This window comes from Pteropus vampyrus, unplaced genomic scaffold (genome assembly GCF_000151845.1).
Source record: "Pteropus vampyrus isolate Shadow unplaced genomic scaffold, Pvam_2.0 Scaffold36, whole genome shotgun sequence".
NCBI lineage: Eukaryota > Metazoa > Chordata > Mammalia > Chiroptera > Pteropodidae > Pteropus > Pteropus vampyrus.
In genome coordinates, this window is record NW_011888817.1 from 5597933 (window position 1) to 5603912 (window position 5980).

The following is a 5980-nucleotide window of genomic DNA, read 5'->3' on the forward strand; positions in this document are numbered from 1 at the left end:
ACAGTGTTGGCTGGACCAACCGCACTCCAGGCCTGCTCCCCTTTGGGCTCAAGGGCCAGGCTTGTTGTGATTCTAGGGCTGAGTCGGGGACTGTGTCAGGTGCAGATGGCAGTGAGAGTGTGTTTTCTGTGGCCCGATCAATGCTCAACCCAGAATCCGGGTGGGGTTTACTCTGGGCCTGGGTGGAGAGTTTTGTCACCGGGGTCAGGCCCAGTTTATGACCAAGGTCAGAGCTCATCCTGGGATCAGGGAACAGGGAGAAGCTGCCTGTGGTCCCTCCCAGACCCAGTCCAGGATTCTGATTTCAGGAGGATGAGTCAGGCAGCCCGGCTGGGAGCTGTAGGCCTTAGGCTCCCAGGCTGGAGCAGAGGCTCTGGCGAAGGCGATGCCCCTGAGCTAATGCCCTAGGTCTCAGGTCCATCACTGGGTGTGTCTTGCTGGGAGGTGACCTCCCATCTCCACTACATCCTTCCACCAGACATCCTACCCTCCAGAACTCTATGCACATGGTTGACTGGCTCCTAACGCTGGTCCTGCTCCAGGCTCTGGAGTTGAGAGGTAAGTGGTGGGAATCAGAGTCTCTCACAGTCCTCAGGGCTAGCTGGGGAAAATTACCAAAAGCCCTCCACTGTGGCTGATTTCAAGTTACCCATGTGATGTCACTGCATTCTGAGCTGGGAAGAGATTCACGGAACTGACTCTTGTATGCCGGTAGGAATGGGTTCCAGCATACCACCGGCTCTGACCAGGACTGTCCCATTGCTTTCCACAGGCCCAGGAAGGGACTGGGGTCCTGCTAGCTCACAGTGTCAGGTGCCCTCAAGGATGTCCTATCCTCTCCTTGTGCCTGTTGGTGTGAAAATGACAGTGATGATGATTGTGGCTGTAGTCGAAATTATTATTGTGATGGTTGAGGCTTTGGTTGCTACCGCTGGCCTCTTCTCAGTAACTGGGGTGGGGTCAGTCAAGGAAGCGTCTCTGTCCCCCTGGAGAAACTGCCAGGAGGTACCCAAGAGCATGAGGGCTGATTAGGGCCTGAGTTTCTCAGGGCCGTATCGCTCTAGCCAGGACACTGAAAAACTTACGTTAACTAATAAGTACATGTCCTGCCACTCTCCCCCTGCCCCTGTGCAGTGATGACCTAGCCTCATACCTCACTGAGGGCACAGGAGCCCAGCGTGGGAGAAGCCCTCACCTTACCACCACTGAATCTGTACACCTGCCTGCGCTGCGCCTACCTTCTCCTTCCTGATTCATGCCTGTGGACTAGTCCCTCCTCTTACCAAAAGACAGCCCTTAGTGGCTTCCCATGGACGAATGAAGTGACAACTGTTTACCGGGTTGATTTTAACCTTCTCTGCTCTTCCGGCCCCCGGCTCCTCATGCTCCAGCTTCACTGGCCACTTCGCTTTTCCACAAGCACAACGAGCTTGTTCTCGTCTCAGGGACTTGGAGCCCACACTTGTCTCAAATCTCTGCACGCAAGATCATCTTCCCAGCTCAGACTCCTTCCCTGACCTCCCCTCTTAAGGGGCTCCCCCTGCCCCCTCCATCACATCCGCCTTGTGTTTCCAGCCCCGCAGTTGCCTTATCTACTTGTGTGTTACTGGTTTGACTGTCACCACCACTGGATTGTAAGCTTCATGGGGCAGGGCCCTCATTCCCTGCTGGATTTGGTACTGGGTTAGTGCCCAATAAACGGACATGGAATAAACAAATAGATGTCTGTGCTTCTTTCCCCTTTGTTCTCCCTGGGCCATTGATAGCATCTTATTTGAATGTCTTGGGTTCCTGCTCTACGTTGGGCTATAAAGGGAAGGGGCAGTCTCCCATCTGCTCTTGGCCAGAGTGTGAAAGATGGACCAAAGTCCACAGGGGCACCTGTGGTCGTAGCAGCAGAAGGTCTTGGGTGATTATAAAGAGCTCTTGCTTAGGTTTGAAAGGTCCAGCTGCTTCCAAGCTTGGTTTGGTTTGAAGGAGGAAAGTAGCATCTCCTCTCAGCTTCTTCATTCCGTCATCGCCACTGACCTACTGAGTGAGCTTTTGTTGGTTTTGGCTGGCCTTCATCCAAACCCCGTTTTCTTCAGGGGAAAGCCCCACTGTATGAATCTTGATGGCCCTACTGCCTACTACTGAAGCCGAAAGGGACCATAGACCTCTTCTCCCACTCCCTGGCAGGTAGGACAAGAACACATAAGCTTGGCTTGGCCAAGTGGATGTTTCAGCCCAAGACTTTGAATCTTGAGTGAGTGATGTAAAGACAGGAAGGTTTAGAATTTGCTCAGAAAGGTGGTCTTTGGTAGCAGTGATCAATGCGGTGTCTGGTTGTGACAGTTGTGCCCGGGTGTCTTGCAATGGGGCTTGGTCTGTCCAATGCTGTCACTTCCTTTGTTCCTGTCATTTATCTGAACTGGGATCTCCAGGCTTTGTATCCATCCGGGGAGCTCCGCAATATCATCCTTTTCTTCATAAGTCAGCCAGAGTCGGATTTTATTGTTTGCACCCAAGACCTCTTGTTACCGCCTACCTCTGCCACCAGACATTGTCGTTATCACCACTTCCATCAGTCCCAAGAGCAAACACCCATCGAACTAGCCCCACAGTCCTCATCCGACACCGTTGCCATCCATGTCACCATTTTTGTTACTTCAAGCTTTAACACGGCTATTGAACTATATTTGTCAGGATTCAGAGCAGGAAACGGAAATACCCCTTTGGTGTTTTTGCAGGAAGGTATTTAACACAGGACAAATGTTGGAGAGGCTGAATGAGCCAGGCCTCCAGGAACGACTCCTAGAATTATGCAGAACTGACCCACCAAGAAAGCCACTACTTCTGGAGCGGTGAATTCAAGAACACAGCCCTGAAGCTTCAATCCAGAATTCAGGAAGCTGCATTTAAGAAGTGGCTACAACCGAGTCTCACTTTAGCTCCCAGTCTTTCTCGAATGAATTTAAAGGGTACGGCCTGTTCCACATACAAATGCTATGAGGGAGGGCAATGTGGTTATTGGCTTTCTAACCTCTCAGTCTAGCAGGACGGGATGGAGACTGAGGGCCCAGCCACAGGGTTTATTCCACAACTCATCACTACAGCTGTCACCTCTCCGTCAACACTATGATCTGCCACCATCATTAGCCATCACCTTAACTGCCACCAGTCAATTACCAGCCCTGTCACCTCCTCTGCCAGCATCAAGATCTGACAGGACCATCATCTTTTCCATCACTTGATGTCACCATCAGTGTCACTACTACCACTGCCATGATTACTGCCATTACCTCCACCCCCAGCGGCAGGGTGGTGAAAAATGGCCAGTGAGATCACATCTTTGCCTTGGCGCTCCCAGAGGTAATTACTTAATGAGATGGTCGTGGCTCTGAGTTATTAGTTACACTGTACAACTAGGAGATCTTCCCAGGCTCTCATCAGCCCAGGGTGGTTTACACACTGGAAGGGTCTTTGGCTGTGAGCGTGGGTGTGAAGGTCCAAAATAGGCCTCGGGGAAGCCATAGCTTCCATCTGCCTGCTTTTGTGATGGAGAAAAAGTAACATAATGTAGTAAAGAGAGTCAGCCTAGGTCAACACAGGCAAGCGTCTTCACATTTCTGGGTCTTAATTTCTTTATCTGTAAAATGGGAACTAAAAGAACTGTTTTATAGAGGAATGTGGGGATTAGAGGTAGTGTAAATAAAGAACCTGGCCCAGTGCCCAGTGCCCATGAGGCTCTCAAAAGAAAGTCACTGATATCTTTTGTTTCTTTTATCTAACACATACAGTTCTCACCTTGCACCAGGCACTTTGTTCCGAGCATTTCACACATTTCAATTCATTAACTAAAACTTCATAAGAGCCCTAAGAGGTGGATACTACTATTGCTCCCATTTTACAGATGAGGAAACTGAGGCACAGGGAGGTTAAGTAGCTTACTCAAGGTTAGTTACACAGCTGGTTAGCAATGAAGCTGGGATTTTAACACAGGGAGGGAGCCTAGCTCAAGTCTGAGCTGTTAGTCTACGGTCATGCCACCCTGAATGTGCCCAATTTCGTCTGATCTCGGAAGCTGAGCAGGGTCGGGCCTAGTTAGTACTTGAATGGGAGACCACCTTGGAATACCAGGGGCTGTAGGCATTTTTCTTTTTTCTTTTTTTAAATCAAGTCTGAGCTCTTGACCTTGATGCAAGTGCTCCCCCCACCCCCCCGCCTATACTTCTTCTAAAAAGCTCGCCTTCCTTCCTCATTCGGTTTGCAGAAGACTGCTCTTTTTGTTCAGCCATTAGAAAGGGGCCTCCAGAAGTCACTGTGTTCAGTCCCTTGTCTTGGGACAGAAATGCCTGCATTCACCTGGGCCAGGGCCTCCCACCCTTTCCAGCCATGGAGTCCTTCCTATTGTCTGACTTGAATTTGGGCTGAGGCAGCAGTTCCCAGGGAGGAATCTCCTCAGCCGGCCTTGTTTTCTTCAACCTCCTTCTCCACGGCTGTACCTTCTCATACCTTCACCAAGCTCCAGGCCCGTCCCCGAGCCCCCTCCCAAGCTTCCGCACCCTCACGCAGGCCCTGCCACACTCTCTGGGCCCCTTCCTTTAGCTCCCCACTCCCTTTGCCCTCTTGATGTCTGATGACATCATTTCCGCTCCCTGATTCTGGGACCCCATTCCACCCAGGCTCCCCTACCCCTCTGCAATCCTCGTGGTCTCTTTTTCCTCTTACCCCTTCATGATGGGGGGGCCCTCGGGAGGCTGGCACCAAACTCCAAGGCTTTGGCATCTCAATCCTGCCATGGCCTTGGTGTGTCCCAAACCCACCACATCTCCTCTTCTCAATTTGGTCTCCATCTTAGCCAGGGGCTCAAGCCAGAGGAAAGCTGGGAGTTTCCCAAGATTTGCCCTTTTCTCTTCCCTCCATTCTGCCCTGGCCATCTAACAGTGAGTGGGCACTTCCCGCATGCCAGGCTGAATAGCACCCAGAGTTGGGGCTGACGAAGGTGGGTTTTTGTACACATATGAACACCCCCTGAGTTCCCACAAATAAAGGGGATGGAGAAGAGCTTTGTAATAAGCCTACATTTTCCACAGTTAAGCTGGGGTGAGGAAGGCCCCTCTGGGGGTTGTGTGAAGGGGCTGTTCACGGTTGCTGGGGTGTACCAGACCCCCTTTCAAGACTGAAGCTCTCATCCTCCCAGGAGCTACCTGGTACAAGACTATTTCCCCTCCCTGGGGGCAGCCTGTGTTCAGGGACGGGACCAGGAAGATTCAAGGGGCTGGCTCCCTTGCCTCAGCTTGGGCCTACCCTGAAGGGCCACCCAGCTCCGGAGCTCCCACGGGAAAGGCCTAGGCCTAGTGTCAACTTGCACACAATGGCCAAAGCTTCCTGGGTGGTTCCCTTCCTTCTCTTCTGCTTCTTCCAGCCCCTTCTCCACAGAGATCTTAATGAAATGCAAAGGTAAAGCCGATCCAGCCTCTCAGCTCCTCAGCTTAAAGCTCTTCCAGGCTTCCCATTGTTTTTAGGATAAACTGAATTCCTGACTCCGGTGGTCCAACTCACCTCCCGTCAGCTCCCTCTCATCGTCCTCACCGGCTACTCCAACGGCCTCAGCTCTTCCCTGCCTTCCAGCTTCCACACCCGCAGTTCCATCCACCCAAATGCTTGTTCCACATTTCAGTCAGCTCCTTCATTTCAGCTCGAATGTCCTTTTCTCAGGGACAAAGTCATGCCTCTTCCTGGGGACAGGCTGTGACTGGTCAACTGGGAGGTTCAAAGGCCTCAGTTTGGGTTAACTCTGAACAGCCGTCCCAGCCCCTGGGGGGACCATTTCTGACAATCTGCCACCAATTAAGTGAGGAGACCTGTCCCCTCAACCGTAGGTTTTCAGGATTTTTCATTCATAGCCCTCATCCTACTTCCTAATTGTCTTCGTCTGTTTGTTCAGCACCTCCTATGTACCAGGCACGCTCTAGGCACTGATATGGCCGTGAACAAG

The 5980-nt window shown here is 51.7% G+C and overlaps 1 pseudogene; it reads left to right on the forward strand.

Moving 5' to 3' along the window:
- Window positions 1-4012: 4012 nt before the first annotated feature.
- Window positions 4013-4131, forward strand: LOC111738242 (annotated as a pseudogene).
- Window positions 4132-5980: the final 1849 nt, after the last annotated feature.